At 39.2% G+C, this 27,264-nt stretch overlaps 1 long non-coding RNA gene across 1 annotated transcript; it reads left to right on the forward strand.

Annotated features, from left to right (window-relative positions):
* Window positions 1–15,888: 15,888 nt before the first annotated feature.
* Window positions 15,889–17,751, forward strand: LOC119792936. Its single transcript, XR_005282045.1, has 3 exons — window positions 15,889–17,109; window positions 17,310–17,373; window positions 17,675–17,751. It is a non-coding gene; the product is annotated as an uncharacterized LOC119792936 (long non-coding RNA).
* Window positions 17,752–27,264: the final 9,513 nt, after the last annotated feature.

Consider the following 27,264-nt stretch of genomic DNA (forward strand, 5'->3'; position numbering starts at 1 on the left):
CCAATACGGTCCAGTCAGTCACTTCAGTATCAGATAGGTTTAAGAGGAATTTTCCACACCATTACATGTGCAAAGAGACATACTAGTCTACAATTGCGTACGGGGCCCACCAGGTGTCAGTCATAGGGCCCCTAAGAGGTTGTGGGCCCATAAGTAACTGCTCTCTCTATTTACAGATAGTTACGCCATTGCTTCTGCTACTTGCTGCTGCTAGGGGGGGCATTGGGAGCCCCTTGGTGGGACTTCAGGGGACTGGATACATGGTCTTTCGGGGTTATCTTCCATTGTGGTTCTAAACTCCAGAGGGGGGCATGGCCAACTACATCATCCCGGATCTGGTGCTCTCTCTGTCGGGATCCTTGCTATGAGCTCCAGAACGCCATCTCACTTAAGCTCTGTGTAAAGTGGATGTGATCTGGCATAAAGTTAAAGGTTAAGTTACATGTACAAAATCTTACCAAACTGGCAAATGTTGTGCAAGTTTTGCATTTGGTGTGAATGTGACATTACTCTTTTTTTCATATCCTACAGCTACTCTGCATTTTCTTAGATTTGCTTATGACTCATGGTACCAGTCATTTCCCCATTGCCTTTGTATTCAAACTCCTGATTCATTTTTGTTTACAGCTGGATTATTCCACTCACTTCAAGTTTCTTCAACACAGTCCTGTCTTTCTCTATTCATGACAAATATTTAGATCCTAATGTTTAATTCATTAATAAAAGGCTTCACAGCTAAGTTTTTGAGACATGAGAGTCTATCCTCCCCTCTTCCAGCTTAATACCATTGTGGCCTAATAGTCCAAATGTATCTTTGTTCCCCTGGTCATTACATGTAGATGACATCCACCTGTCATTTGGCACTTCTGCATGGACTACTGTACAATTATGCCAGGCTTGAAAGCGTTGTTGTCAGACCATATGCTTTTTTCTTTGTTAACACCTTCCTAATCAGTGGAGGCTTGTTTATGAACAGTGACACTATTGTTCCAAAAGCTTCTAAATCCAGAAAGACTATGGGCCCAGGGGTTCCCAGGTGTTCCTTAACTTCCTGGGAGACAGTTTGGCCTACAAAGCAAACAAAAAAAAAAGTCTTCCTTAAATCGAACCAAATTTAGGGATAGACAAATAAGTTTCATGACCCTTACTTCAGATTCATTCAAAAAAGTGGTGACTCAAAAGCTAATTTGACTATATATATATATATATATATATATATATATATATATATATATATATATATATATATATATATATATATATATATATATATATATATATATATATTTCATGAATTTCGTAAACATGAGTGTTCACATATCCAGCCAGTAATCTGCCAAGTATAGTTCTGGCCATGTTTTGATTAAGCAAAATTAATCTGTACTTATTTGGTGAAAAATTATACTATCTTCAAAACCAAAACATGCTTTCTTAAAGATTTGTTAAATTGGTATACGTCACTTGCATTTTGATATGCTTGTATTTAAAAAATTCTGTTAACCAAAGCTATTACAGTAACTTTAGTGGACACACAGTACTTAGACTAAGGTTTAGCACTAGTTTTTATAAACAACCTGAAGGAGTTGAAGTAGTAGTGTACTTCATCTTTTAGGAATATTTGTGAATATTATGAAAGGATATTTAAAGTTTAGCTGCATCACACATAAGCCTTAAATTCTGGATATTAGCATTTGAATTTGTCACACATGTATGTGCCCCCAGTTGTCCAACTTATAAAGCGAATAGCGCTGACAAAATGCTGGCAAAGTTACAGCCATTTTGGTAGTTCATTGTTTGACCTTTGCAATTTTTCACACAACTACTGTTTTCCATCAACCCAAGCTGAACTTTGACCTTCTGGCTATGTTACTGGTTAGCAGAAAAGGTTATGAAGTTGGGAAAAGGCTTCCAATTTGAGGTCAACAAAATTTCATTAAAAAATTTCAAATGGGACTGGATTCAGCCCCCAGCGTCAACAAAGGAAAGCTTACAGGTTGAGGTTGTTTCTCATTCTTTACTTTTTTATGGTTTTTGCAAGAAGTGTGCAATTATTTTGAAAAAAAAAAAAAAGCCACCAGATCCTGAGTTTACTGTCTGATGTTTAACTTCAAACTTCACCTAAACTGCTTCATTTTTTTTTTAGAAAGCATGCACTGGGGTTTATAATTACTAAAATAAATATAAATAAATATGAAGAGCCATACACCTGGTTTTCAGGGTATTCAATATCTCATGTCAGATTAGTAGGATTCAAGAGCTGACAAAACTATTTACCAAGTAAGAGCTCTTAAACGAAGTTTTTATTGATAAAGATTCTGATTTTAAACTCATCCAGGTATTGGTTCCTTAGTTCTTGATGACGTTTTAATAATAATTGTATGTTAAAGAATTTGAATCCCTGTGTTTTTCCAGCTTGTGTTCAATATATATTTCTTGTAAGCTTAGCACATAGAAATGTTATTTTTTTAATCTAATTTTTTCAGCAGTTTACTTGCTGAACTTCATGAACCCAACTAAACCATTTTATTTTTGCAATATTTGACATCCTTTGCTTATTTTGTCTCTGCTAATGTATTTAAGCATGAAACATCCCATTCCTGACATCGCCATCCATCTCTTTCAGGAAGTTTTCTCTAGCACAGGCTTCCCCTGAGGAAAATTACACTCCCTGTTGTGTTATCTGTCAACTTTCCACCTCGCAGTTGTATCTCCGGCAGTGTTTGAGCGTCAGTATCAGTTTATGTCAAATCATCGTGTTTGATAAATGTTTATGGGCTTGAGTTGGCAAGGCTTCCCACTGGATTCTATAAGATCCTCATCTCCATCAAACACAGATGAGACTAATTGTAACTCCTTGTCAGAAAAAGCTGTTAACCAGTGTGTACAGAAATGCTCTCTTTCTTTTTCTGCAGATGTGCAAGTTTATAAATGTAGACATTCACTGATGTTTTGGATGCTAGAAATGAAAACATGATTATCTCCATCCCCCTAATGTCATGGAAGTAAGGCAAACATTAGAAAAAAAAAAAAAAAAAAAAAAAAAAAAAATAAAAAAAAAATATATATATATATATATATATATATATATATATATATATATATATATATATATATATATATATATATATATATATATATATTTCGTCTTAAGTGTTCTGTCTTCACACAGTAAGTCTTAGATATATTAATGGATCTTCTATGACATAGGAAGGCAATGTAGTACCACTGTCCTGCAGCTTTTGCAATTATCCCATCTCAACACACCTGAAACAATTGTACGGTTATTTTTTCAGACCTCTGCTAAACTCACAGGCCAAAGAAGAAATTTGTCCAATTCAGGTGTGTTGAAGCATGGATTCATGTTTTCATTAATCCATGGACACAAAAAAACACAAAAGGTGTTCCTGAATACCACCACTCTACAGCATGGTGGCAGTCACAGTGAGGCGTTGCCTACCCTGGTTCTATGACATTAGAATATTTGCTCATTAATGGCCATGTTATTAAAGTTCAGGTTTATTTGTCTTTGTTGAACTCAGTGCTTTTTGCTGTATGCAGGACTCATGGGATTTGAATAAGTCTGATCTTTTCAACACTGGGATGCATGTTTGGCTTCAAAAGGCCTAGCTGGTGTTACTAATTTACTTTGTCCTGCATAAATTCAAGGTTTAACCTTTTTCCAGATTCATTAAAACATCCCACTAATGACTGCCCCATGTTTCATAGTAGGTGTGGCGAACTTTTCCTTTATTTAAACAGAGCTGGTATAACATACTAAAAAGTTCCAGTTTGTCCAAACGATGCTCCCACAAAAAAACATTGGTCTTGTTAACCTGCCTTTTGGTAAATTGTAATCTACATTTTGTCTCTTGTTTTTGTAAATATTGGACATCTTTTTCCTGCGATGGACTGGCGACCTGTCCAGGGTGTACCCCACTTGGGATTAAGGGTGTCAGAAAATGGATGGATGGATGGAAATCTTTTTCAGCAGTCATTCATGGAAAGTTTTCATGGCTAATTTTTTAGCAATGATACTATTTATTTAATCAAAGTGAAGTACGATTTTCCCTTACCTCCATACTGGAGGTTGACTACTGTCCTGTGAACTTTATACCTCTTGATAAAATATTGTTGACTTTTGGTCAAAGCAACATAAAACTGTTTGGATACGCTTAAGTGCCCCTAACCTTTAACACTGATATCAATCATTTTCCCTCTTAGCTTTACAAACATCTCTCACTATCTCTACACATAGTGGCAAGGTCTGCATGACGTTTAACCACATGAAACCTAGCAAGTTTCTAGGACACCAATATACTCCAGTTGACTTTACCCACTCTGCACAGCATGAAGGCTTGACCCTCACCTTAGGGAGGAGACCACATAGTTTCCAAACTGAGGAATTACCAGGCTGAACACCATTTTCTCCACAGATGCTGTCAAAATGATAAGTGCAAAGTCAAAACTGAATGAATCAAAATGTTACCTGCTGCATTTTACTTCTTCTATATTATTCAATATTCTGGAACTTTACTCTGACCAATTTCTGAAACCACATTAAACATCACACTAAAGTAAGTTCAACCGAAAGGTGTTAATATAGTTTACTAAATGTTCCTCACCTTGAAAACAAATGTTTGCTAAAACCTTATGTTCAATAAATAGAATAAGCTTAGCCATCAATTTGACAACAATTGTGAAAAAAAATATAATTTCCATAGTGAACAAATAATTTTCTGATGCCATCGTCTTTCCTTTACCACACATTAAATATACCTCACCATAAATTACTTTGAATAAAATTATTTAGGGAAAAGAAAGGATTTTGTATAGGAGCTAGTCTATGAAATTGCTCCATGCCTGTATTCCCCTTTTAATAGATGTTTTATATATTTTTTTTTCTGTCATTATGTTACGATTCATCAACTTATATTGAGCTAGTCTATGTCATGAAGCAAAAACTCTGACCAGGCAGTTGTTGTTTTGGGAACATCTGGTGTTCTGCAATGCCTGTACTTGAATGCTAGCAATGGAATCATTGTGTCCTGGGGATTTTGTTATTGGGTCACTGCGAATTGAGGATGCTTCCTGCAGACACCATTGGGCTTTATGGTTTCTATACTGTTTTTTTTAGGGTGACCTCTGTTGTTTTGGTATGGAAGTGTCGTTCTTGTAGGGTATTGTTGTTGCTGCACAGGAGGTAGGATTGGCATTAAAAAAAAACCTTTACATGGGTGGAAGACTCCAAACCACATGCAAGCTACCTTTAAAATGACAAAAAAGAAAAGTTTTTTTTGGTGGAGAAATAACATGAGCAATTTATAGTTGTTACGTTTTGCTTAAATAGTCCACATTTGTAAATGTTAGCCAATGCAGACAAAACAATGTTCAGCCACTGACATTCAGCTCTACATACCTACTATACCAGAAAACACAACAACATTCTTTTGAGTAACCCTAAAGGGTAGCTTGAACATAAAAAGCAACTGAATGACTTTTTATAATCTGCTTGTAAATTTTGACATAGCATGTTTTTGTTGTTGTTTTATCTATTTTTATTCTCTGAGCACCTTAGGAACATAGTGGCATTTTCACATTAGATTTCTCATTCCTTGTTTTCAATGTTGCATACAAAGCCATTTACATTGTTTGGTTTGCATAACCTTGGTTTAAAGAACTATTGTAAGACAGCCTTGGAGTTATTTGCTAACTAGGAAATGATTTGTTGTTGTTTTTGTTTTTTGTCAATCAGACAAAACAGGTTTCAAGGACTTCTTTCTTTTACCAATTAATTACTGTCAAGCAGCAACATTCTGCCTCAGTAACATTATTATATAAGATATTGCCTTTAATAGTAGCCTGACGTAGTCCGACTCAATTCTAGTCAGAATATGAGTCTGATACTGCTCCATAGAGCTGTGATTATGGGGCGTGTTTCGAACGAACCAGGAAAAAAAATGCCTCTGCACTCAATTGGATAGACCTACAACCAATAAGAGCAACGGAGTGCGTGACGTATGTTAAGCGAGGCATAGTTGTTGTCCACAAAAATCAAAGCGTGCAGTTTCACGCCTATAATAAGAATATGAGACTTGATCGCGTTTCTCTGTTCCTCTTTTAAAATTAAATTGCTGTCGATATCTTCTAGAACAGACCTAATAGCAGAATCTACTCACCTCAACTCTCCAGCGGCAGCCATTGTTGTTGTCACCCATACGCGCATTGGTCACGTGGTTGATTACGTTACTGTTTGTCATCTGTCCATCATCGTATAAAGCCCGCCCTGACAATTTGATTGGATCGCCTGACAGTGGGCTTTAATACTCCCGCTACTATGGAGCAGAGCCAGACCGAACTTCCCCGACCTCAAACTTTGTGGGCGGGACTAAGTTCGGAATGGCACCCAGGCTATTTTAATAGAGTAGAACCTTTAGAAAATGTATTTTAACATTAGTTATGGATTACCTGAATGTTTGATAATAAGAATGTATTAAAAGATAAAGATTTCCAAACAGAGTTTTTAGACAACATCATATTTTTCCAATTTTCTTTAATAGCGTTTATGTAAATTCAACACTGAACTCAAAATTCTTGACCTTCTACATAAATCTTTTGAGAACAAAGTTATGTTGTATCAAAGAAAAAACAAACTTTTCAGTTTCAAATGACATTCTTCAGTTTGCTATCATCATTAGATATCAGGTCTCTCTCTTTCACAGATTTTTCATATTGTACAGGTTTAACTAAACATACTGTAGTCTATTGCAACTGTTTATTTCTATTGAAAGGACAATCTATATATATATATATATATATATATACACTCACCGGCCACTTTATTAGGGACACCTGTCCAACTGCTCGTTAACACTTAATTTCTAAGCAGCCAATCACATGGCGGCAACTCAGTACATTTAGGCATGTAGACATGGTCAAGACAATCTCCTGCAGTTCAAACCGAGCATCAGTATGGGGAAGAAAGGTGATTTGAGTGACTTTGAACGTGGCATGATTGTTGGTGCCAGAAGGGCTGGTCTGAGTATTTCAGAAACTGCTGATCTACTGGGATTTTCACGCACAACCATCTCTAGGGTTTACAGAGAATGGTCCGAAAAAGAAAAAACATCCAGTGAGCGGCAGTTCTGTGGGCGGAAATGCCTTGTTGATGCCAGAGGTCAGAGGAGAATGGCCAGACTGGTTGGAGCTGATAGAAGGGCAACAGTGACTCAAATAACCACCCGTTACAACCAAGGTGGGCAGAAGAGCATCTCTGAACGCACAGTACGTCCAACTTTGAGGCAGATGGGCTACAGCAGCAGAAGACCACACCGGGTGCCACTCCTTTCAGCTAAGAACAGGAAACTGAGGCTACAATTTGCACAAGCTCATCGAAATTGGACAATAGAAGATTGGAAAAACGTTGCCTGGTCTGATGAGTCTCGATTTCTGCTGCGACATTCGGATGGTAGGGTCAGAATTTGGCATCTACAACATGAAAGCATGGATCCATCCTGCCTTGTATCAACGGTTCAGGCTGGTGGTGGTGGTGTCATGGTGTGGGGAATATTTTCTTGGCACTCTTTGGGCCCCTTGGTACCAACTGAGCATCGTTGCAACGCCACAGCCTACCTGAGTATTGTTGCTGACCATGTCCATCCCTTTATGACCACAATGTACCCAACTTCTGATGGCTACTTTCAGCAGGATAATGCGCCATGTCATAAAGCTGGAATCATCTCAGACTGGTTTCTTGAACATGACAATGAGTTCACTGTACTCAAATGGCCTCCACAGTCACCAGATCTCAATCCAATAGAGCATCTTTGGGATGTGGTGGAACGGGAGATTCGCATCATGGATGTGCAGCCGACAAATCTGCGGCAACTGTGTGATGCCATCATGTCAATATGGACCAAACTCCCTGAGGAATGCTTCCAGCACCTTGTTGAATCTATGCCACCAAGAATTGAGGCAGTTCTGAAGGCAAAAGGGGGTCCAACCCGTTACTAGCATGGGGTACCTAATAAAGTGGCCGGTGAGTATATATATATATATATATATATATATATATATATATATATATATATATATATATATATATATATATATATATATATATATATATATATATATAATTTGCAGTTTAAGTGAATACGGTAAATTATTCCATCTATAATGGAATCTACAGTTAGAGTATGGTAACAGTGTTACCATACCATACAGTGGGTTTTTTTTTAAGGTAGATATTCTTATAACAACAGATTTTCCAATTAACTTACTTTTATTATGAAATAAAAACAAATGCAGTCTTCGTTTTCAATTTTCATGATCTATGGTATTTTGAGTGTGTACTTATTCCATCATCATTTAATGACACTACCCTGCACTCTCACGTACACTTTTCATGAACTTGATGGAAGTTGTTTTTATTTATTTATTTTTTTTTTATGTGACTGCTGATATACAGCCATAATAAAGTTGTATGCTTTTTGTTTGAAGAGTGTGGTTTAATCTAAATCACGATATGGATCCCTGGGGCCCCATGATGTAATCATGTCAAACTGATGATATGCTTTAACTGTCACTCTCTCTCCATCTCACTACATCATCGTCTGCATTGCAATTATCGAGCCGATTTAGATGGTATCTCGCTCTTAGGCAATAAGAGGTAAAAAAGGGATTAGATGTAATGTAATAAATCTGTGCTGTTCATCTCATTGATGTCATCTCATGTATCTGTTTGGCTGCAGGTTATATAACATCTGAACCTAAAGCTTTTTAGTTGGAGGATTGGTGGTACACCTCTCAGAATAAAAACTGCAGCAGAATTGAATTCCCCGACCTTCCATCATGTCTGTATTTAATTATTCTTCTTTAATATGCAAGTGCATATGCGTGCTGATATTACAAAGTCTTTTTATGCTACTCAATCAAGTGGTCCCCTTAATTGTGTAATAGGCTTGTATATTTCCATGCTGCCACAACTCATTTACATATTTAGGTCTGTGTTAATGAGTACGGCTAGATTAAGGAGGGGGAGATGAGAGGCTCCACCCTTTATGCCACTGATTTATATATACTCATTAAAATGGCTTGTGCACATCTGCACTTTGTCAGCTGAAAACATCTCAATGTTTATCTGGGTATTACTCTAAAGAAATAAAAGTGAAATGAAAAGAAAACGTTTTATGATTTGCTTCAATAAAAGTCTTAAAAATGTGGCATGAATTTGCATTTATCCCCCCTATAGTTCGTAAAAGGATCTTTTCATATTGAAGTATTATTGGGCCATTTTCCTTCGATAAGTAGCGCAGCTTTCACATGTTGGACAGTAGGCTTTCACGTTATATTATTATTTAGACTCTGTTTGGACTCTGATTGTCCCGTGATCTAAATTATTCTTTTGTTGGGACCCTTCAAAAAGTCTCAATTCTGCCGCTCTTCTGAGCAGTTTTGCTTCCATGTTTGAAGTATATTTAGCTCCACATATCTTCTCATCAATTAGGGCCAGCTTACTATGTTTGCTAAAGCAAAGCATTGCCACAGTGTAATACTGTCACTGTGTAGCAAGTGTGCAAAAAATGTTTATATTTCACTCCAAATCCGTTTTGATAATTTATTTTATATTTGTTTTTAAATTGTATTTTATTTTGGCGGAGAAGCTTTTATTTTCTTGTTTCCTGTTTTCGCGTCATATCCTGTGTGTTCCCGCTGCTTTCCTCAGTTCGCGCCGAGCCGCGCTGGGGAGAGGTAAGCATACAGTGTGGTCTTCTATTTGTTTCTTAAAAATATCAAAAATGTATGTTTTATAAACTCACGTTGTTATATACCTTTGGTTAAATGTTATATGTTTAGTGCAGCGCTGTTTTGGGTTTTTAATTCCTACACTGGTGACATTTATTGGGTCTACTGTGCCAATGTGGTTCTTTTCGTTCTTCTCATTTGTTAAGGTGTATGTGTGGGGAAGCCCGAACCCAAGAACTGCTGTCCTGAATTTTCTTTTGTTTTAAACAGGTATGTGAGTTGTTTAATTAATGTATTCAGTATATTTTTATGGAAAGTTCTTTTTATTATTAATTCAATTTGGCCTGAAAGAATTGCAAATATTGGGCAGATTATTTCCGTTTGCATTTTATTTAATTGTTTTGAATGAATGAATGTATTATTTTATTATTTTTGAACCTCTGAGAGGAGTTTAGTTGTTTTGAACACATTCCTGTCTGAGTTCGCGCCGAGCCGCGCTGGGGAGAGGTGTATGTGTGGGGAAGCCCGAACCCAAGAACTGCTGTCCTGAATTTTCTTTTGTTTTAAACAGAATAAACCTGCCCTACTGCTGCAATACACCTATGGTCCTCGTCTGCTGATTCCTTTGACTGTTATACACAACGCAGAGTTCAGATTAGGGCGGCTACAGTGGTGCCATGACCCGGATCCACACTGCTTCGGACAAGTTCATCGTGGTTCGTGAAGAGTGGATCAACGTCAGCTGGTCACCTGAGGTTGCTTGTTACATTAACACATTTACACAGACTGAATAGTATGACAGAGTTGAACGTGGAATAGTGTTTTGCTCTAGCAAAAAAAAAAAAAAAAAGAAAAAAATTGTTTTTATGTAGAGAATAGTGAGAAAAAAAAAAAAAGCTGAAAATGACTTATGTTAAAGATAAAGCAGACGAGGATAAATGTTCATTGAGTGGTGTTAACTTTACATTTGGGAGAGGGAGAATGATTGAGGCTTTGCCCTTTACCCCAGCTCGAAACACTAATGTTGCAGGCTCTCCAGCCCTTTGTTCTACACGTGTGGTTGAGAATGTATCCTCTAGTAATGTGCACGATGGTGTGGCCCTGGACAATCCCGTTAGTGCTGACCCGCCATTAAGTGACCTTATTACAAGCATTGCACAGCAAGTTGGACAATCTATAATGGATCGTCTTAAGGGTGAATATAGAGAAGGGAATGATATGGGTCTGCAATCTCAGGACGGGGTTGGTCAATCACAGAGTGAACCAACTTACCTCAACTTGACTGGGGCAAAGCTAGTACTGCAGTCAGACGTCAAAGAACCCCCCACATTTAGGGGAGATGGATCTGACAAAAACACTGTTGGTGAGTGGGAAGAGTTAATGAAAATCTACTTCAGAAAACGAGGCACACCCACTAATGAACAGTATTCTGAGATCCTCTCTAAGTTGATGGGAAAGGCTAAGGATATTGTGAGGATAACACTGCGAAGCAGTCCTTCACTAAAGCCTCAGGAAAAGCCGGATATTGTCTACAGCATCCTCAGACAACATTTTAGTGATGTGCCCTATTCATGTATGCCGATGGCCGACTTTTACAACACTGTGCCATTTGCAAGAGAATCGCCTCTTGATTACTGGGTACGCTTGAATAAGGCAGTTGATGCAGCAGAAGAGGGCTTGAAGAGATTAGGGCGGCATGTAGATAACCCTTGCCAAGAAGCAACTATGATGTTTGTGAAACATTGTCCAGACCCAGCTCTTGCTGCTATTTTGAAGTTCAAAGCACCAGACAAATGGACAGCGAGTGAAATTCAGGAGCACATTGATCGTTACCAAATTGAAACCAGAGAGCAGGCATTTTCCAGGTCGAGATATCCTAAATTAGCTACAGTTCATACTCAAGCTCCTGTTCCTGAACCACCATCCTACCATTTAAGAGACATTCCATCACACCAAGAGACTGGTGCAGCAGCCCCGTTACAGTGTAATGACAGCTGCATGAGGACTTTAATCAGTCTTTTTGAACGTACACTCTCACAGAACAGTCAGATTGCAGGCAGGCAAGACTCACCTAGCCAAGTACATCACAAAGCATGCAGGGTTTGTCAGTCTCGAGATCATTCCACCGTCTCACACTGCAAACAGAAACGCTTGTGTTTAGCATGCTTTGAACCAAATCATATCAAGCGAGACTGTCCCAACCGCTCATCTGTCAGAAGCGAGCATGGTCTTCAGTCACAAGACCCTCAGCATTTAAACTAGCTGGCCTGCATGGGATGAGGGGTGGTGTGGGCTCACAAGAAAAGACCCTCAACAATGACATTGAACAGCAATATGAAAAGGCATGTGCAGCAGCACCAGTCGGTGCCAGAGTGATAGCTCAAAACACACAACGAGTTGAGCCATTTGATGAACTGTTTTATACACCTGTGACTTTAAATAACAAGTTTCAGCTACAGGGGATGCTTGACTCAGGTTCCATGGCCTGCACACTGAGTGAGAAGGTGGAACAAATGATGCTGAGTCAGAACTCACTTTCAGAACCAATTCCCCTTTCTCAAGAAATTGTTCTCATTGGTTGTGGTGGGACACTAAGCAAACCCCGCTGCATGTATGAAGTGGAAATGAAACTTTATGGTGAGACATGTGTTGTCCCTGTGTTAGTAGTGCCAGGTCAAAGGGACGATTTAATCATTGGCACGAATGTCATAAGATTTCTCATGCATCAGCTGAAAATTAACAACGATTATTGGCGTCTAGTGTCTAGTCCCAGTCTTCTCCCAGAATGTGAGCAGTTTCTAGACATGATGGCAAGTACTTCTCGATGGAGAGGTGAAGAACTTCCAGAGAAGATTGGCACAGTCAAACTACAACAGTCTGTTACTCTGCTGGCAAGGACTGAACACCTGCTGTGGGGTAAGCTGCCACATAATATCCCCATGTCTCCAGGGAGTACTGTAATCACTGAACCAACTTCATCTAAGTCGATGCCACGTAACATTATGGTTGCTCGCATTATCACTCCTTTATGGGGAGATAGGTGGGTCCCTTTAAAAGTCGCTAACCTGTCAGACAAGCCCATCACACTGAAAAGAAACAGCAAATTGGCAGATGTGTCTCCTTGTCTGGCGGTTGAAGATTTTGAGGTCCTTCAAGGTATCAGCCAGGTTGAAACCACTGCTCCAGAAAAGGGACATGTCGAAGACAGGCCCACAGATCTGAAACTGCGATTACAACAGGTTGGGCTTGGTGATCTTGACATTGACTTATGCCACACTGATGATGCAGGAAAAACAAGGTTGGTCGAGCTGCTTGAGAAATATAACGATGTTTTTTCTAAGCATGCTCTAGATTGTGGCAAGGCAGAAGGCTTTGTGCATCGCATCCGGCTTGTTGATGATAGACCGTTCCGTCTTCCATACCGCCGAATCCCACCAGCCCATTATCACAAGCTGCGTCAAGTCTTATCTGACATGGAGGAACAAGAGATAATAAAGAAATCTGTGAGCGAATATGCCTCTCCGCTTGTGCTAGTCTGGAAGAAGGATGGCAGTCTGAGGATATGCACAGACTTCAGGTGGTTAAATGCAAGGACACTCAAGGACGCACACCCACTTCCACACCAGTCCGACTGTTTAGCTGCTCTTGGAGGCAACACTTATTTCAGCACTATGGATTTGACATCAGGATTCTACAACATTCCTATGGCGGAGGAGGACAAGAAATTCACAGCATTCACAACTCCAATGGGGTTATACGAATATAATAGAATGCCTCAAGGCCTGTGTAACAGCCCTGCCTCTTTCATGAGGATGATGCTCAGCATATTTGGAGATCTGAACTTTAGTAGCTTGTTGTGCTACCTGGACGATCTCCTTGTTTTTGCTTCGAGTGAAAAAGAGTCTCTGGAGAGGTTAGAGGTTGTGTTCCAACGCCTTCGCTTGCACAATCTCAAGTTGAGTCCCAAGAAATGTCACTTTATGAGATCATCAGTGAAATTTCTGGGGCACATCATAGATGGCTATGGAGTGTCTGTCGATCCTGGAAAAGTTGAGATCATTACAAAGATGGCAACGACTGACCTGATGGAGGATGATGGACGCACACCTTCAGCCAAGAGGATAAAGTCCTTCCTCGGTATGGTGTTTTATTACCAGCATTTCATTCCGAGCTGCTCGTCTGTGGCCAAGCCACTGTTTGCTCTAACTGCTGGACAGAAGAGGAAGGGCAAAACCAAAATGACAACGAATGCGGGTTCTTACAGAAAACTGAAACCATCTGACTGGACAAAGGAGTGTGAAACAGCCTTTCTGAGTCTTAAAGAAAAGTTGTTGAATTGTGTTGTCCTTGCACATCCAGATTTTTCACAGTCTCTGATTTTGTCTATTGATGCTTCACTGGATGGACTTGGAGCTGTCCTGTCTCAAGTACCATCTGGAGAGGAGAAGGCTCGCCCCATCGCATTTGCCAGCAAGACGCTGAGTAACTCTCAAAAGAAATATCCAGCTCACAGGCTCGAATTTTTGGCTCTGAAATGGAGTATATGTGAGAAGTTCAGTCACTGGTTAAGAGGTCAGACATTCACGGTGTGGACTGATAACAACCCGCTCACCTACATCATGACAAAGCCAAAACTTGATGCTTGTGAGCAGCGTTGGGTTGCGAAATTGGCACCCTTCTCTTTTGATCTGAAACACATACCTGGGTCCAAGAACACAGTGGCTGACGCACTCAGTAAGGATCCATTTGCAACAACTGTCAGTCATAGGATCATCACTGAGGGCTACTCTCGTCTTCTCATCGAAGCTGATAGCATCAGCCAAGATGGGGTCCAGGATGCGTTCCACCTAAAGGTCCAGAGCCAAAAAGTGGAGAGACCATCTTGTGTCGGTCCAGAACCTCATTGTAGTTTGCAACCTTCACAGAGTGATGCAGTCAAGGCTCTTCTGGAGATGCATGACGAGTGGGATTTGGTTACTGAGACTCGTGCGATAGCACTAATTCAGTCTGTTCAAGATGTGGGCATACCAGGACAAGATCCGCTCCCTGTGTTCACTTTGGATGAACTACAACATGCCCAAAAGCTTGACCCTGATGTCTCCAAAATCTTGCCATTCATAATCCGAGAGAGGCGACCATCAAGACGTGAAAGAGCAAGACTCGGTTTAGGAGCAATGGTGATCCTTAAACAATGGGAGAGACTTAAAATTAAGAATGGGATCCTTTATAGAGTCACTCGAGACCCTCTCAGCAAACAGAAAAGGCACCAGTTTGTTCTTCCTGATAGCCTCAAGGACAGAGCTTTGCAAGGCATTCATGACATGGCTGGACATCAGGGGCAGGCACGGACACTTCACCTGGCAAGACAAAGATTCTTTTGGTCAAAGATGGATACTGATGTGAAGGAGTACGTCAAGTGTTGTCAGAGGTGCATTCTCGCCAAAACACCAGAACCTTGTGCTCGAGCCCCTCTTAAAAGCATAAGAACGTTCGCCCCGATGGAGTTGGTGTGTTTAGACTTCTGGAGCGCGGAGGATAAAAAGCAAAACTCAGTGGATGTGCTTGTCCTGACCGACCATTTCACAAAACTAGCCCACGCATTCCCTTGCACCAATCAAACAGCAAAGCAGGTTGCAAAAAAGTTGTGGGACCGCGTGTTTTGTGTGTATGGGTTTCCTGAACGGATCCATTCGGATCAGGGAGCAAACTTTGAAAGTGAGCTAATTGCTGAACTGCTTCGACTGGCGGGAGTATCAAAGTCTCACACCACTGCATATCATCCCATGGGAAACGGAGGCACCGAGAGGTTCAATCGCACACTTGGCAGCATGCTCAGATCATTGCCACTCAGAGAGAAGAACAAATGGCCTGAACAGATACAAACATTGACTTTTGCATATAATGCTACAGTTCATGAGACTACAGGATTTGCTCCATTCCAACTCATGTTTGGTCGGGTTCCGAGGCTCCCAGTGGATGTGATCTTCAAACAGGTGTTGTGTGATCCAGTGACTACTGATTATAAGACCTATGCCAAAACTCTCATGTCACATCTGTATGAGGCAGCTAGGATAGCTCAAACACATGCTGTGGAAGAACAAGACAAACAGGCAGAAGGATACAACAGGAAAGTACAGTAAAGGTACTCACCTGAACATTGGCGACAGAGTTTTGCTAGCAAACAAGGGTGAAAGAGGGAAGAAAAAGTTATCTGACAAGTGGAATGCCACAGTTTACACAATTGTCGACAGAAATCTCCAAACTCACACATACAAGTTGGAGGACAAAGAGGGTAACAAAAAAGTTGTGCACCGAAACCTGATACTGGACATCAGTTTTCTACCTGTGAGGACAGGCCAGGATGAGATCTCTGTTGTCGGGGTAGAGGAGGCACAAGCCCTGTCGGACTCCTTTGACGCTTTGGAAGAGGGAAGTTTGGGTGATGGAGATAATGCATGGGAGATGAGTAAAACGATGAACTGTGACAGCAATGTCTCTCTGGATCAAGAAGTGTCAGAACCAGGCTTATCCAACCAGAGTCTTGCGACCCCTCACAGTGTAATGGTACTCTCAGGTGAACATACTGATGGCCATTCGGCAGAAGAAGAGTTACATACAGTGAGTCAAGCGCATTCTATGGATACAGAGGTTCTTGTAAATTCAGATGCAAACATGGACATGGGTCATCCTCTAGAGAATACTGACCAAGTTGTTAGGACTCGGGTGGGTCGGGTCAGCAAAAGGGTGAACAGACTCATTGAATCTATGGTTCAAAGACCTTTTGATTTTAGGGATTTGGCAAATTCTGTGAGCCAAAAATCCCAGACCATTCTTACTTGGTTTTGAGTTAATCTGTTTAGAGTTCTGTTCATGGACAGTTCAGCAATGTAATTTTAATGGGATATTGTTTTCCTCTAATTTGTATCTTGTGTTTATGGGTGTAAAGTTGGCACAGAATTGTATGGTGTAAATGGCATCATATTGATCTGAGAAGGGCAGAGGCCTGATCAACCGTATGTCCCTTCGAAACCTGTTTTGTAGGTGGCTCTCAAGCCGAGTGTTATACTAGGGTATAGCAACCCTGTGCTAAATGTTCATCAAGTTTGTCAGTTTTCCATGTATTGGGATCGTAAAATTTAGACTGACTTGGATTTTGGTGAAATATAGGAGGGGTGGATGTAGCAAGTGTGCAAAAAATGTTTATATTTCACTCCAAATCCGTTTTGATAATTTATTTTATATTTGTTTTTAAATTGTATTTTATTTTGGCGGAGAAGCTTTTATTTTCTTGTTTCCTGTTTTCGCGTCATATCCTGTGTGTTCCCGCTGCTTTCCTCAGTTCGCGCCGAGCCGCGCTGGGGAGAGGTAAGCATACAGTGTGGTCTTCTATTTGTTTCTTAAAAATATCAAAAATGTATGTTTTATAAACTCGCGTTGTTATATACCTTTGGTTAAATGTTATATGTTTAGTGCAGCGCTGTTGTGGGTTTTTAATTCCTACACTGGTGACATTTATTGGGTCTACTGTGCCAATGTGGTTCTTTTCGTTCTTCTCATTTGTTAAGGTGTATGTGTGGGGAAGCCCGAACCCAAGAACTGCTGTCCTGAATTTTCTTTTGTTTTAAACAGGTATGTGAGTTGTTTAATTAATGTATTCAGTATATTTTTATGGAAAGTTCTTTTTATTATTAATTCAATTTGGCCTGAAAGAATTGCAAATATTGGGCAGATTATATCCGTTTGCATTTTATTTAATTGTTTAGAATGAATGAATGTATTATTTTATTATTTTTGAACCTCTGAGAGGAGTTTAGTTGTTTTGAACACATTCCTGTCTGAGTTCGCGCCGAGCCGCGCTGGGGAGAGGTGTATGTGTGGGGAAGCCCGAACCCAAGAACTGCTGTCCTGAATTTTCTTTTGTTTTAAACAGAATAAACCTGCCCTACTGCTGCAATACACCTATGGTCCTCGTCTGCTGATTCCTTTGACTGTTATACACAACGCAGAGTTCAGATTAGGGCGGCTACAACTGCTTCATTTCAGTGTAGAGACACTGTACATCTTAGACAGAAGACAGACAGACTTAGACTTATTTTATTTTGTCATTTTGTACACACAAGTGTAAACAAAAAGAAATTTTGTTAAGTACAGTTCAATCCGAAAAACTCACACGAAGAGAAAAGACAATTAGGAGATAATATTACTTTGTCTTTGGCGCTCAGACCTCGGCAGGAAACATAGCACTTAATTTTGATAGATATGCAAGAACAGGAGCAAAGAACAGGGCTGTTTCCCCCCAGGCCTGAAACTGGTAGTGGAGTGGAGATAGATGAAGTTGGTCAGTCTGTAGACTGCTGGTTAGCGAGACGGTCTGCTGAGCTTTATGGGGAGATCCAGTGGTGAGCTGCGTGAGCTGATACTAGATCTTCACTCAGGGACCTGGAAGTCCAGTTTGGATAACACAGGTTGAGAGAACCTGTCCATGATGAGCAAGCATGAAGCGACAGTGGAGAGGAAAAACTCTCCGTTGGGAAGAAACCTCTGGCAGAACCAGGCCCAACATGGCGGTCTTCTGCCGGACCGGTTGAGATGAGACAGGGAATGCGGTAAGAGTCTGTGAGGAATGACACTTTAGCTACAATGGTGGAGGAGGGGCTGGAGGTGGGTTGAAAGGGTGTCATCTGAATGAAGTCACACGGCGCATCTGCCGCCTGCGCACAGGAGCAAACAGTGACGATCGGAGGCCTTTTACGATGAACTTTTAATGCCGATTGGCTTTCATGGAGGTTTGGTTCAAAGCTGATTGGCTGTGTCGCAGGTGGATGAAGGAAAGCAACAAGTTTGTGCAGCCTTGATAAAGGTAAGCAGCAGCGATAAAAACATTTTGATTGAAAAAAAAGTGATGTAAACACATGACTGTATAGTTACTGTTCCAACATTCAGTTTTTTTTGTTGTTGTTGTTATTTTTTATTAACCATTGTACATAACATATAGCAGTCTGAATCTAAAGGCAATATACAATGTTTGGGACAAAAAAGTGCATTTAAAAGCCTAATATGCCCTGAGAGTCTAGTGTGTATTTGGCAGGTTTGTGTAAAATTACCTACAGGACTTCTTTTAGCTCTTTCAACAATAACTTTTGTTTTTGTTTTGGGGGTTTTCTTTCAGTACTTTAGTTTTAGCTTTTCAATTTTGCAAAAAAAAACACAAGAACTGACCCCCTGCACCACACGATCCCCTGCTCCCTCTGAAGGGAAATGAAAAAAAAAAAAGTGTCCCAACTATGACATTGAGAATTCATGTGACAGGGCCAGTAAGTTTATAAATGTATAACCACATGCTCCAAGTAGGGCGTCCAGATTTTGAGAAAGATTCTCTATGACTTTCTGTGGTTGTAAGTTATCCTTTCCAGCTGTTTTATGTCTGATGATTTATGTGAGTAACACCATAGGTAACAAAAGTGGATTGTATGTTATTTAGATTTCCGAGAGCGTGACCCTGCCTATGAAAACCCAGCTAAAGTCATTTTTTGGTGAATCTCAACTTAATGTATAAAACCATTCTACACAATGTTAAGAATGTATTCTGAAAAATTCAGATTGATATCTCTGTCAGAGATATCAATATCTCTGAGAAAAGCCTCCAGAGCAGTGTTTTGCTCTTCTTTCAGTGAAGAAATACTCTGTAATTCCGATAAAACTTGCTCGATAGCCATGCTAACGCTAGTTTCATCGGCTGAAGCCGCCATGTTCTTTAGACTGAACTGTCGCGCTTTTCGATGCGTCACACCTCAACCCGCCTCAAAGCCAACGCTGATTGGACGTTCGTTTGGTGAACGGCTCCAAAATGTATTTGACGGAGTCTCCAGACTGATCTGCGAGCGAAACATTGAAAGCTCGTGAGATCAGGATGGTCTCACGAGGCTAGATTCTCCCACCAGAGCTAGTCTTATGGGCCTCTTGGTTGCTTCTTGGATTATTGCTGTCCGTTCATGTTCAGAACTTGCCTGATCTTGGCATGTCTTTAGTTGTGCCTCTTTAATACTTGATGTTTTCAAAACTGTCAAAATTGTAAACATTCAGCAAACATTTCTATAGTCTAACCCTGTTTTAATCCTCCTCCTGTCTTGCAGGTTGTGCTTCTTTATGATTGTGTTTACTCTTTAATATTTTCAGAAGAAATCTGCAATTTCTTGACAGAAATACTGTTTTTTGAACGAGATATAATTACTTGCAGTTGGACTATGAAAGCTAATATTTTTTCTCAGTATTTTATTAGTTGTATCAGAGCAATGGAGGTTTGCATTTGCATGATGACTAAATGTGAACAGATAAAGTATAAATTATTATTTTAAGATGTTGGTAGGTTGTTTCTATGCAAGTTATTTTTCTATCACCGTGCAGAGGCTAACATGATGTTACTGTTTATCCTGTCAGATGACTTACTCCTACTTTGTGTTATCAGACAAGCATCACAAATGCACTGCACATGCTAAATTATTGTGACATCAGTACAAATGGAAAATCCTAATGATGTTAACCTTTAAATATTCTAAATGGGGATGAATATGTTTTAGTTGTGTTCAGTAGAGAATTAGAAAGAGAGAGGTCCTTTTTATTTGGATGCCTTTGCCTCAGGGCTGCTTGTAGTAGTGCGCCTGTTCTCTCTGGTTTGTTCCAACCATGCAGAATAATGAAAATAAGTGTGTCCATTAGAGCAGTTAATCATATTTGGCCTGTAACATTGGTCTATGTTTTCATCCAAGACTGTTGCTCTCTTGTTCTCGGCTCTTTTTTTATGCATATATACTGTAGAGGGTCACACACTAGTGTGCACACACAAGTCCACACACAGATGCACAATCCAGGCCTTCATGCAGACAAAGTGATTTAGCGTTTGCACACAGACAGTGGTTTCAGTCCTCTGTTCTGCTGCCTCCTCCCTCCTACTCCTCCTTTTCACTAAACAACACAGCACTCTTCTAAACCCCTGAGGAGAAAGAGCAAAATTTACAAGAGGAGCATGGGAGATCAGTGGTGCTGTTGTGTGCTGCTAACAGCATCCCTTTGACTCGGTACCAGAGGTCAGGCCATGGCTCCCAAAGTCTGCTGGTCTTTTTAGTGCATGTGTGTGTTTGCCCGCACATGTGGTCGTGTTCTTTAATGTGTGTCTTGGCATTTGGATGAGTGTTAGCCTTTAGGGTGCATGAAACCCCGCCAGCTAATGTTACGGGAAAGTCACAAACTGTTTTTTGTGGCAAACTGATGTCACATGACAGCACAGCATGTGCGTACTCTTTTCATACACACTGTAAACTATAGTGTTTGGCTCGTGTTGAAAGCTGAGGTGCTGGAGCGGCACTGGGATGAGCAGTTTATCTTTATGGCGAGTGATAGTCTCCCAGTTGAGATTGGCTTCGCTCCACGGTACTCTGTAAGTCTCTTATCCCCTTTGACACCACCAAATACTAGTAGGACTCATAATTTAATAGGATTGGATTTGCAATTTTCATCAAAGTCTCCTTTAGGACAGTGTGGTAAAGGTGTTTTTTGGGGAGATATTTTTGGAAACATTTATTTATAAAACTTATGATAGTCAAAGGTTGTTTGTTACTAGTTAAAGGTGCTCTGTTACATTTAGTAAGTATCTTTTTCAACGTGAGTGAAAAAGATATACGTTTGGGACTAGTATTACTGCACTGTACTCTTTTTTTATTTTGGTAGAAATACTGTAGGACAGTGGCGACTTGTGGAGTTTTCTCCGGTGGGCTATAACTTCAAAATAGACTTATACCAAAAACCAATCAAATATTAGTATACTAATATACACACAAACATATTTATATAAATGCCAACAACAAAAAACATTATAAAACTTTCTGAAAAGTTCTTTAAATACGTCTTGCCTGTCTTTATCCATGCTGGGTCAGATTCTTAACTTTGAAAAAGACGGCAGGTAAAGCAGAGTAAAGCGATAGCCTCACTAGCAAAGCCTTGTTGCTAAATAATTATATAAACCTTTCAATCAGCTGCACTTCGTAACACACGACTGTGACGTCAGCGCCTTGGCTTTCGGCTCTGGGCGCAGGAGAGCTGCACCCTAGGATGGTCCTATCTTTTGCATTGCAGAGGAGTTACTGATTATGTACAACTTTTAACAAGAGTCTATGGTCAAAAATGTTTGCGCCCCAAGGTGGAAATACGTCGAATGAATGACGAATGAAATAGCTTTACTTGTCATTAAAGATTCAATATTTGTCTTGCACATCTAAAAAAATTACATAAATATAATTCGAAATATTTTCATTTTAGATTTTATTTTGTATTTGTTTTTTATGTCTTAATCAAATTAATCAGCAGATTGTAGCGGCGCCCTAGCGCCTACGGTACTAATGTAGGATGAAATCTCATTACACTTCATCCATCCTGAGTTACTTCACTCAAGAAAGTTCTAATCTGTTCTAAATGAAAATGCACTGTAAAAAACAGACGTACAGTTCTTGTTTGAGTGGTATTTCTCTTTTGTCCTCAATTTCATTGATTGAAGTTATTGTCTATAGTGCTGACACTGTGGTGTCTTTTGGAAGTCAAATGATATTACCATAAAAAATATACTATTCTAACAATTATATAATGTAATTACTAATTTCAAAAGTTTAATAACAAAATTAATAAAAAAAAATATTTTTTATTATCCTTTCATTCATAATTATTATACAACATACAACTTTTAGGATATTTAGAAACAAGGACCAATTGCGCAGTGTAGTCCTAGATTTGCTGCAATTGGGTCTGGGTTATATTACACAGACAGAATCAAATGTATTAATATACCCCAAACAATTTATGATTAAATGCCCCTTAAAAAATTCACAAGAAATCACATTTTTCCTCAGCATTTAGGCTTCTGGCATGATTCTGGACTGTAGAATATTTAAATGTACAAGACGGTTTCCTGGTAGAAGCTAAATTTTAAACATGTTTGTCTTATGTCATTTGTAAACAGGATTTAAGTTTTTTTATTCTATGCCAGACTTCCCCCCTCTGATAAAAAAAAAGGTCAGTATGCTGAAGTTATATATGTATGTATGCTGTTAGATCTTGGAATCACTAAGCCTGAACCAACTCATGAACAGGAATGTTTTAAAACACCAATATCATGCTTTAATAGTTTGTTATAAATTAACACGAATGGGTGTATTTATAAAGGAAAGTTCATGAGCAGACTTTTTTGCTTGGGGGAGTTTGCTTGCCGATAGTCGTTTTTGCAAGCGAGCTTGAAGGCAAAGCATCTGGTGATCATTGCTCCGACTGGACAGAAAACATAGAGGTCCAAAGAGCTCGGACCCAAAAAATTATCTAAGGAGTTCTGCATGTTGCATTCCTGCTCTGCATACTTCTGCTGTTATTATGTCTGCAAAAATATTCATATCATGATGTGATTGTGAAAAACAACTCACTATTTCTAAATTGGGAATAGCATAGGTGAGTAAATACTACAGTATAAGACAAAAAAGAAGATGTATTCTCCGTGTACCAAGTATTGCTTTAGTATAACATTCTCTACTTCTGCAGACTCTGCTACCGATGCTTGTTAAGCCACAAAGATGCTTCCTGTGAATAATCTGATCAAAACAGGTTTCTATTTGTAATGGAAACAGCTGTGTTTTTATCTGCTTGTTTGTATTGTTTGAGTTAACTGAATCATTAGAACCAGGTCATTAAAGTTATTAATTTAAAAGGTTAGTTAACTTAATCATTCAGTTCATACGCTACTTTTTTTCACAGTTAAAACAGGCAAGAAGCATGGTTTTGGTCAAGCTTAGTGTACTGCTTCCAGAGCTTAACTGCATTTTTTTTTCTCTACAAGCCTAAAATAGGCAACAAGCACAACCTTAATAGCATTCTAGATTAATTTACAGCTAAAACAGGTAACACAGATCAACCAGACCTTTCAGTTTCTCACCTCAAGAAGTACGTCTCATTCATTTTCCAAACAAGGATTTTGGCTCCTTGGTTCCTAGAGTTTTCAAAAGTAGAATGGGAGGCAGATCTTTTATTTATCAGGCACTTCTCCTATGGAGCCAACTACCAGTTTCAGCCTGTGAGGCAGACACCCTGTCTACTTTTAAGGCAATATTTCAAACTTCCTTTTTAAAATGCTTAAACCTTAAAGTTAGAGTGGCTCCGGTTTTCCTGAGCTATCTGTATAGGTATGCTGCTATAGGCTTAGACTGCTGGAGGGCAACCAGTGTAAACTGTGGTTTATCAGACTGACAGCTCCCCAAGCTGATTAAAAATATTTTTATACAATTTTCAACAATTTAGCAGTAGTCCATCATATTGTTTCAGCTGTGCTTTTATTTTGAAATACCAGCTGCGAGATCTTGACAGGAAATGTCAAGATCTTGACAGGAAATGATACAGGGTTGCCAGGGGCAACCGCAGATCCAATGCAAAAGGTCCAGGAGGCTGGTGATTTACTAAATATTAAACAATCATTCCAGCTCCCAAATAAGTAAAAAATGGCCACTGTTCTATTCAATACGAGCACAGCAATGACATATGATGTTATGCAATAAACTTTATATCAGGAAAGGAGCCATCCATCCATCCATCTACGTATATTCTCCTGCTATTCCATCAGAGTACCAGTGGGGCTGGTGTCTACCGCAGGCGCCGTACATTTTAATGCATATTTTCTCTGTGAGAAAACATCTGTCAACATATAAAAATGCTACTTGAAAATCACAAAACAATCCACATAAATTAGTATTAATATCTATGGATGAATTCCAAAACATTTTGTCTCTTTAAAACTGTACACCTTTCTCCTTCTTATCTGAAGGCCACCCAGTCTGGTTTCACTATTGTCTACTGGTCCTTTAGGTTTACATAATAAAAATCCTAATCTTTTTTTACAGTTATAAAAAAACAGGATATTTAAAAAATATATCTTTATATGCTTTTTGGGCAAATTTGAGAAGAAATATGCAGGATAAAAGCAAAGCTTTTTTTTTTCTAAGATACTTACATACAGAGTGTGTGCATCCAAAGGGATGCACGCTCTGAAGTTTTGCTTTGTATAATGGATCATATCAAATATTTAATAAAGAGCATGCACAAAGATCTCTGCTCAGCAGAATACAGTGTGTATGATGCAATTTTCAACATAGGATGATGACTGTAGAATGGTAGATAATAGACATGATATATATGTTGTTTCACACTTTTTTTTTAGATTATACAGAAAATTTGATATCTCAACTGATATCTGAGGGTTGTAAAATAAGTAACATGATACAAAATGCATGCCTAGAGAACAATCTATAAGTCATGAAGTGGCCTGAATATGTTGGACTGATATTAAGTGGCAATATCTATAGTGCAGTATAACTGTTTTTTTGTTGTTTTTTTTAACAGGGAAGCACAGGAATGCTTCAGTTTGAGTTTAATTGCTGTTATAATTTTAAGTAAAAATCGGACAGTGTTTCTCCTACTCTAAGTAGTATGTAAACCAGATTCCAGCATCATCAAGTCTTTTAATGGTCCGATCATGCACCCTAACAACCCATCAATAATTTTGTATGTGAGTAACCGTTTTCGATTACTAAAGATAAGTGGTTGATTCATTATGTAAATTATATTATTTACAAAGCTGACTTCCCCTGATATCACCAGATATGATAAAGCATCTAAACTGACGAAAAATCAGATCTTGTTGTTGCAGCGCTTAGAGCTCATTGAAAATACATAGGGATGATCAGACTGGATGCAATATTTTGTTACTGCGAATGAGGTACACCCCTGGTCTGTTTAGGGCAGACGTACTCGTATAACATAATTCAATGGAAATGCCATAAGTCAGACAGTGAAAGAGACACAATTGTAGAGTAAAACAGATCGTCTTGGGGAAAATACAAAGTATAATCTCTGAGATTCATTGTAAACTTGCCATGTTTGCCCTGATGGAAAACACACAGTGGGTTTGTACCAAGTGGGGCAGACTTGGATATACGTAATCAATATAATACATTCAATAAACTGTTAACTTGACCCATGATAGAGGCTCAAGAGAACAGAATTTGATTAAGTGAAAAAAAAGTCATAATTTTCATCCCCGAATATTTCCTTAGTATTTATTTTTTTTCTCAATTAGTCAAAATTAAATGAAACAGACATTATTTTTCTCCAGTTAGTTTACAAGAGATTCTCTGGGTAGACACAGCTCCTAATGTTCTCAGGTCCAGGAAACACCCCTGCACACTTCTTTATGAGATTGTCAAAAAAATTAAATAAAAATCTACAGATGGCACGTGAGAGATATTAGCTGACATGATAAAGTAACTACAACTTGCCCGACTGCAACATTTTAAAGGAATAGTACACCCAAAACATGATTAGCCTTCATTTTCTACTCATCCCCATACTGAACAACACTCTGGAGTACTTTTTTGATATCTCAAATGCATCTGGAGATCTGGGAGGCTTCTTGCTGTCTGCTGACATTCAAATAATGGAGGTCTATGGCGCCCGAGGCAGAAAGGTCCATAAAAGTCCACAAAAAACGTGTCAATATTCCTCCATACTGCTCGTCCAATGTATTCCAAGTGTCCTGAGTGGGTAGCGTCCATAATTTACTCAAAACGAAGTCATTTAGAATGTTTTTAGAGCATAAACAGTGGTGTATAGGATTTCCTGAAAGCGCGTGCATGCGAGTTCATGAGTCTACGGAAACCGCGGCAGACCAAACCAGATGAAAGTGCGCATTCAGCTCGGCAAAGAACTCATGCTCTTCCTCAACACTGAAGTCCTCAGACATTTTTCTTTCGTTGTTTCTTTCTTTGCACAGGTAAACAGCACATTTCTTCTTCTACGCTTGCATTATCGGCAGAGCAGATGCTGAATGCGCACTTTCATCTGGTTTGGTCTGCCGGGGTTTCCGTAGACTCGTGAACTCGCAGGTGCGCGCTTTTAGGAAATCCTATACACTACTGTTTATGCTCTAAAAACATTCTAAATGACTTTGTTTCAAGTAAATTATGGACGCTACCCACTCAGGACACTTGGAATACATTGGACGAGCAGTATGGAGGAATATTGACACGTTTTTTGTGGACTTTTATGGACCTTTCTGCCTCGGGCGCCATAGACCTCCATTATTTGAATGTCAGCAGACAGCAAGAAGCCTCCCAGATCTCCAGATGCATTTGAGATATCAAAAAAGTACTCCAGAGTGTTGTTCAGCATGGGGTTGAGTAGAAAATGAAGGCTAATCATGTTTTGGGTGTACTATTCCTTTAATAAAAACCTTTGTCCATTGCTTATCTGAGGTATGAACCAGCTTGCTATAACTCTACACTGCAAGAAATGTCCATAACTTCCCAGTGTGAAGTACTTTGAAGGAATTTTATGTAATAATGTTTTTACCGACCTTTCAACCATATTTACCACTTTTAGGTAAGGAAGTTCTGACAACTCCACTGGCAATGGGCAACATTTTGAGTGATTTACATTAAA

This window comes from Cyprinodon tularosa, unplaced genomic scaffold (assembly GCF_016077235.1).
Source record: "Cyprinodon tularosa strain WSP-4 unplaced genomic scaffold, ASM1607723v1 ctg435, whole genome shotgun sequence".
Taxonomy (NCBI): Eukaryota; Metazoa; Chordata; class Actinopteri; order Cyprinodontiformes; family Cyprinodontidae; genus Cyprinodon; species Cyprinodon tularosa.